The 8,509-nt window shown below is 29.9% G+C and overlaps 1 long non-coding RNA gene across 2 annotated transcripts; it reads left to right on the top strand.

Moving 5' to 3' along the window:
* The first annotated feature begins 2,747 nt into the window (after positions 1 to 2,747).
* LOC115035136 lies at positions 2,748 to 7,031 on the top strand. 2 transcript variants are annotated; one of them, XR_003840295.1, is made up of 5 exons: positions 2,748 to 2,960; positions 3,021 to 3,269; positions 3,511 to 3,725; positions 4,495 to 4,663; positions 5,376 to 7,031. It is a non-coding gene; the product is annotated as an uncharacterized LOC115035136 (long non-coding RNA). The 2 variants fall into 2 exon arrangements; XR_003840294.1 differs by having other exon boundaries at positions 3,021 to 3,273.
* The last annotated feature ends 1,478 nt before the right edge of the window (positions 7,032 to 8,509 follow it).

The raw sequence follows: 8,509 nt of genomic DNA, 5'->3' as shown, positions 1-8,509 counted from the left end.
CCCGGCGTCTTCACCACGGTTGTAGATATAATATTATCTTAAACCGTGATCTTCACTGATGTCGCGGCGTCCCGGGCCCACAGATCTATAAACATACGTTGTACACATATAATAATATGTCTATACATCAGCTGTGGCCGGGCCCTGATTCAGCGGCATCGAGATAAACAATACTAGTTTGTTGTAAATTGTTTATCTATCTCGATGTTCAGCGGTAACCAAATACGAACGCGTTATCTCGCGCGTATACGCGACGTTCCGTGGCCCGTCTACATTCTCGTATAAATTGTGCTCGCACGAAAACCCGTCTTCTATTTTTTTTTTTGTTGACGAAAACAAACGAGTGCGACGACCCGGTGCTCTCAGAAATCGCGTCGTTTTCCGCGCTTCATTAAGTTGTGTCGGTTCGTCGGCCTTTTCTCCGTGTGTTTTACGTCGACGTTCCGTTAATCGTTTTCGTACTTGAGCGTACTTGAGGATGTGCTGGAGTTTGGCGCCCGCGTACCTAGACTGCCGAGTTCTCCCGGTCTAACCGCAGAACGCTCAAATGACGTCGTCGTGCCCTTTTATTTGGTGTATTGTCAAACACCTTTATTGTGGTCGTGAGTTTCCGTCCATCTCCACGCACGCGCAAAGTCTACACCACCGCCGTCCACCATTCCAATCGTCACCAGCCAGTAGTGCTATCAATTTCCAGCGTCGTCGTCCGTGTCTCACCAAATCGACCGGGTCGTACTTCTCATTTACTTTTATTTGTGCAATGTTATGGGTACACATTGTTATCCATATTATTGTTGTTTAGTTTAGTAACTTAAGTAGTTTAGTGATTCGAACCCTCTCTCATTTTGATTGTAAACATAATATACATTTTTCTTTTGTTTAATCATATTTTGAGTTACAAATTATTTTCTATACACATTATATAAACTCTCTAGGTACCTTTTCTATTTTCTTCATACAGTCCACTTGCAAAAAGGTTTCAAACACACTGAAAATTGGGGCTCGGATTTATATGTAAATACATAATTTCTCTGTGACATGATAAACTAATTTTGGCAAGTGATAAATTTGTTTCGCAAGATTTTTGATAAAACGAGCTATACCTATTTGATTTTACATATTTTTACATATTTCATAATTATTCAATTTTTTTCTCACATATTTAGATTACCTAAATATGCATTTTTTTATTGCATTTTATTTTATTATTAATTATTATTAAGATTTTATGACAATATCGGAGATCTTTTGGATTCGAAAATTTAAAAATGAATGTTCATACATTTTCGTGATCAATATAATTAGATAAATATACATTTTTTATTGTATTATTAATTATTATTGTTATTATTATTATTTTTTTTTTTTGATAATACATATTTTGAATTCTTTAGCACATCTTTATTAACTTTATATTTTTATTGTATAAATACATACTTTGGTTATATAAATCCGAGCCCTACTGATAATACATAGGTACACATAATATTTCTATACCTAATTAGTTTGGTTTTAATGTAATTAAGTAGTATTTTTGAATTTATAATACCTATCATGTATTTTTTTACTATAATTTTAAGTAGATATATTTCTGTTACAGTTAATTTTAAACAGATATGGTCCAAGGAAATGGATAACTTCTGCCACTGAAAATGAATATGTAAACCATGTGTGTCGAAAAAAACGTATAATATGAGTTCATATCCAGATGACAACTATATTTAAGGTATTATTTTTATAATTAGAAAGCCTTTTGATTAAAAAATTACTCTGCTAATATTAGAACTTAGGTTTCATAGTATTCTTTCGATTTTAGAATATTTGATTAAGTTTAAAATAGGTAGTATACCGGATAATAAATTTTCATTATAGTCATTACTAATAGAAATCATAACATATTTTATATAATACATTTTGTATTAATTTAAATAAATACAATTAAAATTACTATAATATTATTGAATATTTAAATTTTTATTAAATGTTTTCTATTTGTATGTACATGTATTAATTGAGATTCGATAAAAAAAATACAGTAGAGGGGTCCATCCTCAGTCTTACAATTAATATAGAATATATTAATACCTTTATATATTTTACTCATTGAGATTATATTTTTGAAGTTAAGTTATCATTACCTAATAATTATAAAAAAATAATAAAATTTGTGTTTTGTCAGAGGCTATTTTTAATACTTTAGAAATGCCATAAATATTTAATTTTATAATTTTTTTTAAAATCAAAATATTTAAATGTTATAATTTGTTAACACGGTAATTTCAACAATGTAATCACAATGAGTGAAATACTGAGAGTTCTTAACCCTATTACTCGTGTGTTAGATGAAGAAATTAAATTTTACCGATATGTTATGTTATTAGTGTAATGACATAATGAAGGGTTAAGAATAAAAATTATTTAGTAACTTGTTATTACTTATTACGTTTAATAGTTAATGGATAAATGGTTCTATGAAAAAACTAAGAGATCTTTACTTCATATTATATTTAATCTAAATACATTTTATTACTTAATTTTTTAATGATCTTTAAAATAAAATTTACAATTTAATTTTGTTTATAATATTTGTTTTACACGCTTATTTAAACCAATAGATTTTATTATGCATTTACTAGTAAATTATTTAACTTGTTATAGAATAAAGTTAAATAATTTACTAGTAAATGCATAATATATTCTATAACATTTATAAAATATTGATGTTATTAAAAATCTGGTATTATATTTTCCAGCTATTTAACTGGCGATCAAGTATCTAGTGAAAGTTCAATCGAGGCATATGTAAGGTGTTTACGCTGTGGATGTCACTGTATAGAATTAGATTGTTGGAATAGACCAGACGGACTGCCAATAATATACCATGGGCATACATTAACCAGTCGTATAAAATGTTTAGATGTCTTAAAAACGATTAAAGAACATGCTTTAATTGCTTCGCCGTAAGGAAAATATTATTATACAGGCATTTATTAATCAATTAATAATAACTAAAATTTTAGGTATCCAGTTAGGTTAGGTCAGCGAAATATGACATCAACTATGATTGAAGTATTAGGGGTCAATCGTTACAGAACACACATCTACTAACGGAGTTCAACTCTGAAAGTCGCAAACTACAAGAAGAGAAATGAAACTACCACATGACGAACTGGAACCCTTGACAAGATAACCCAGTTATAACAGAAATGGTCCGAAGAAAAACCTTGATTGCCCGCAAGCAACATTTTGGAGTGAACAGTGCTACCTTGGTAGGTAATGTACAAAAAATAAATGTTAAAACCAAATGTGTCTCAAATGTAAAATACAGGTCGAAAATTATGCTCAAGCATAATAACTGTTTTATTTTTTTGTAACCAATAGCAACCTCGTAAAAACAAGAATAAATTATTATTTAGCTTATATTTTACCGGATGCATCGATTGTAAAAATATTATATACCTATTTTATGTTTAATATTTTTGTTTATTTGCATATATTTTTTTTTTTTAGGTAAGGACATTGATTTAAGAACCACAAAATAAAATGGAATACTTTATCTAGAAGAAGATCTGCTGGAAAAAGAATGGAGACCTCACTTTTTTGTACTTTCTGATAACAAGCATTATTCTACAGACCTCTGTAAATCAGATATTGGTAATAAAGATGAAGCAGATGGAAGATAGTTGGAAATTAGTGATCTATCTAGTGAAAATCGATTAAGAGAAGTTAGTTGAATTTATTCCATAATTATATATTATGAATATTGAGGACATTGTAAAATATTGGACAGTATGTTTATTTTCGGGATAATTATCAAAATAGTTTAGACCCTAAATCATTCTTATAAATGCGGGATTGTTTATATTATACATAAATCTCTTTACGTTTTAGATTCTAAGCAGAGCAGTCAACTTTTTTTTTTAATTTTATTATTTTCGCATTACCTATCCAAATTAAATTTATTTGTAAAACTGATAATTTAGTTTTATCAATATTTGTTTATCGAACAAAAAAACTTGTTACGTATCGTGTTAATAGGTAAATTATTATGGATTTGCATGCATTAGTTTGTTTAGGTTATATAGAATATAATTTTTGGACAAATTAAGTTTTTAACACTTTGAAAAAAAACATTCAAGTACAATATTGTATATTTCTTAAGTAGTTTTTATTTTGTTTATCTAAAATTACATAAAATCTAATAATATTAGTGTAGGGACTAAAAACGAACTAGGCTTTACTAGTGAAAAATCTATGTATATAATGTTTTATAATACTCATTATTTTTTGATTTTTTTCCATTGGAGATAACGTGTATAATAGTACAATGCCCATTTTATAATGGTATTTATTCAGTTTATAAATTTGTTTTTTCTGCATCATATAATCCCCAATTTGTATTATATTTATAATGTAGGTACTATACAATTATTTGCATGATACAATTAGTTCCTACTAAAACATTTTAAAATTTAAAATATATACATTTTATAGGGTATACCTAATAATGAATTACATTTTGGAGAATACTGGTTTCAAGGAAAATTAGCTCGTGATAGAAATGAAGCTGAAGAACTATTGAAATAGTATCAGCATTTTGTAGTCTGTACATTTCTTGTAAGACAAGGAGATACATCATTGGCCATTATTCTCTATCATTCAGGTACATAAATAGTGTGAATCGTTAATTTATCTATTTATAAATTTTTAGGCAAGGTAATGTAAACCATTGCAGAATATGTTCAAAGCATGATAGAGGTCTAATAATTTATTATTTAATAGATGGTGCTGCATTTGACAGTTTATATAGTTTTAAAACTTTTATATTATCGTAATACCCATTACATATACAAGTAAATTGCTGTAAATTTAAAATTTCATGTTCGAGTTTAAATACATCATATTATAATCATCACATAAACCAGCTTTTCCCAACCTTTTTCCCTCACGGCCCACTAGTCAAAATCATTTTTAGTCGTGGCACTCTTAACACTGGCTTATACTGTATATGTTTGATATATAATATTACGATATTAGGCTTTATCATATTAATACCAAAAAAGTAGCATATTATCAGTAAATTACTAGCAAATAATTTTAAATGGTGTGTTTATTTAGGCTAGGAAAACTCATGTAAAATAATATTTTAATTTATTGATATGGAAAAATAGAGACATTCCATTACAATTATTTACAATTGTATTATAAAGATCTAGTCCTTGTGAGAAATTTGGAGCTGGTTTTACTTCAATACATTTTAACTTAATATCAAAATTTAACCTAAGTGTTAATTAATAATCATGATATTTTGCGGCCAATGTGCCACGGAATGCCATAAACTTGGTTGACATAAACTAATAATTATTTATTTTTAGGAATGCTATATTATTTTGAACGAACCTGTACCTCAGTATGAAGGGAAGAGTAGATATATTCCTTATGTTTGTAGTAGTCGAGCAGAGGCATTATTGCGACGAGTACCACAAAAAAGGTGCATTTTTGATGTGACCAAGTGAAAATGACAAACATCATAATGCTATTTCATTTAGGTAAATAAAGAAAAATACAAAAATTCAGCATTACCGACTAACGACAAAATTTGCATCTTTAATTGAACTTGCTCATACCGAGGAAGTTTCTTTACAATTTTTGGTATAGAGTCAAAGAAAAGGTTGGTTTCGTTTCCACGGGTAAATTTGTAACATAGACGTAATCAATTTTTATATTGTTTTTAAATTGTTCTAATAGAAGGTGTTAGATTTATGGTTAAAAACTATTATATTTTTTGTATTTATCACTGATATATTATCTACGTTATTACAATAAGAAATGTGTCTTTATCACTAAAATGTAAAAACAATTGAGGGAGACATTCCAAAACGTGCTATTAATGTCACATTCGTGTCACAGCCCGGATAGTTGGATATTCCGGGGTAGATCAGACGATGTAACCGTTTGTCGATCTGTGTTCTCGGCTTTCGTCTTGTCGGTCGTGGCACGGCTATGGACTGGAACGGCCGTGGTGACTGGCGGATTCTTCGGGTCGGCGCTCCTGATTTTCCCGGTAAGTCTGGTCTTCGCGGTGGATCGTCGTAATTGGCTGCAAGCTGGCTGGTTGTGTAGCGTCTTGGCTGTGGCGTAGTAGTCTGGCTGTTGGCGGTCTTCGTTCCTTCAATTCTTCTGTATGAGTTAAGGTGTTGACTGTTTGAGAAGATATTGAAGACTGTTGATTGTTCGGTGAATTGCATTGGTATATATAACCGCTAATTCACCGTTAACGTATCTGATTGGCTGTCATTATTCGGTATGACGAGTTATTACCGCTTCATTGCCTGGTGGTTGCCGTTGGTATGGTACGGTTTTCCTTCGTCATACCGGTGAAATATACTTCTATACAATCTTCCCTTGGCATGGTGTCTTGTGTATGTTGTGTGCTAATCTCTATTGTTAGTGGTCCTGAAAAGGACCATTTTATGTTTTACTCTGTTACAGACTATTACAGTAAAGCTACATGTATAACTTGATTTCTTAAAAAATGGCAATAGCACGTTTTGGAATGTCGCCCTTCAATTTAAGTTTTATTTTTTCGACTAATTGTCTTAAATTATAATAATTTCTATATATTTTTACATTCATGTAGATAAAAATTGTATGTAGCTTATGGTCCAACAACTATAATTTGTGTAAATATATAAATGCTTTATTTTTTTATGTATAACATCAAATATCAAAGAAAGTCAAGTAATGTAAAATGTATCAAACCCATTGGTGTAAATTGCAACTGTGTTATCTTTGTATTAAGTTTAAATTATTTGTTATAATTTTATTAATCTAAGTCATGCATTTGATAATTGTTAAATATTTTTAGGTATTTATATCTAATAATTCCAAGACATTATATTAGAACCTCTAACAGATATTACACCAGAGAGCAAATAACAAATGTTTCTCTGAAGTAATCTCAGATATTTAATGTTTTGTTATTACTATATAAAAACTGTTGGTTATGAAAAATATATTTTATGTTATAAATAAACAGGAGTTATTATAAAGGTTAATTTTTTGTGTGTTACAATATAATACCCCGCCTTGTGTTTACTAGACATTTTTTTAACCTTTGTTATAATAATGTATTAAATCGTATATTTTTAAGGCATTTCTTTTGTTTTTTATTGCATTTAAATCCTTTATAACTTAATTTAACGTTTATTAAACCATTCCGTCCATTTGACAATATATCCACGTCTAGCCAGCGAGTAGGCATTTTATATTATTTAGTACCTAAAATATATTACGCAATCAAAAAAAATAATATTATATAATGTACACAATAGTAAAATATTATATTATTGTTAGGTTAATAGGCTGATAAATATTGTTACTTGACACTTGCACTAGTATGCACTACTCTCACCCTATATAGATTAACTTCCACACAAGAAAATTTATTCAGACTTAGGACTGACAACTTAAACGTAGTTAGTCCAAATACATAACAAAAATTAATAATATAATGTGGTAGGTATGGTCCACATATTATTTGTACTTTCGCAAGCGTTTGTAGTATAAGACTTGTATCAAAACTGTAGCACTAGCCGAAATACTAGGGGGAAACTATATCAATAACAAAATATCAGATTATAACTGAAAAATAATTACACAGTATGACTATGTAATTATTGTAGTATTGAGCTTTCGCAACAAGCCAAATAAAATTTAATTTTTCTATTACTATTATTAAAATTATTATTTTATACCTTTACAAAAAATATGTGGACCATACACATTATATTATTCATTTTTATTACATATTTGGACTAGATTCAATAAAAAAACGGACTGTACTTTTTTTATGCAACCCAAAAACAAACAAATTTTAACCACACCAACTGAGTTGTCAGCCCTAAGTCTTAATAAAGTGGGAAGGAAGTTTGTATTGGGTATAATTTTTTTTCATGTCGGAACTTATGTACGGGTGTAATTTTTTTCGTGTGGGAACTTACGTATGCTTATACCCGGGTGTGACAATGTACAAAATACCATTTTTGGTTAACCATACGTACAAATTGTACGGTACAATTTACGTATGAACGGAAGTCAGTCGTACGTACGATAAGCTTTCGTATACGAAAGTAGTTACAAAATACCGAATTGGAATTTCATACAATTTTCATATAAGAACTACATAATTCGTGTGGCGTACAAAATAGACCCTCAGCTGTACGAAACGTCGTGTTTTCCCATCCGCACGGCGCGTTCGGTCGGAATAACCAAGCCCGGATTAAGGGGGGTCCAGGGGGGCCATGGCCCCCGAGCCTCGATAGTTAGAATTTATTTAGGGGCCTCAGATCTGTCCGCTACTTTTTACGTTATAGCTATAACCCTGCGTAAATCACCTAAAAAAAAAATCGATGATCATTTTGCGAGGAAAAAAGCTTTTTTTTTGTACAGGTGCCTCATTTAAAACTATGGCCCCTGGACCTCAAAATGTCTTAATCCGGGCTTGGGA

This window comes from Acyrthosiphon pisum, chromosome X (genome assembly GCF_005508785.2).
Source record: "Acyrthosiphon pisum isolate AL4f chromosome X, pea_aphid_22Mar2018_4r6ur, whole genome shotgun sequence".
Lineage (NCBI taxonomy): Eukaryota > Metazoa > Arthropoda > Insecta > Hemiptera > Aphididae > Acyrthosiphon > Acyrthosiphon pisum.
Note: the sequence above shows the minus strand (reverse complement) of the source record. Positions and strands in the feature narration are given on the sequence as shown.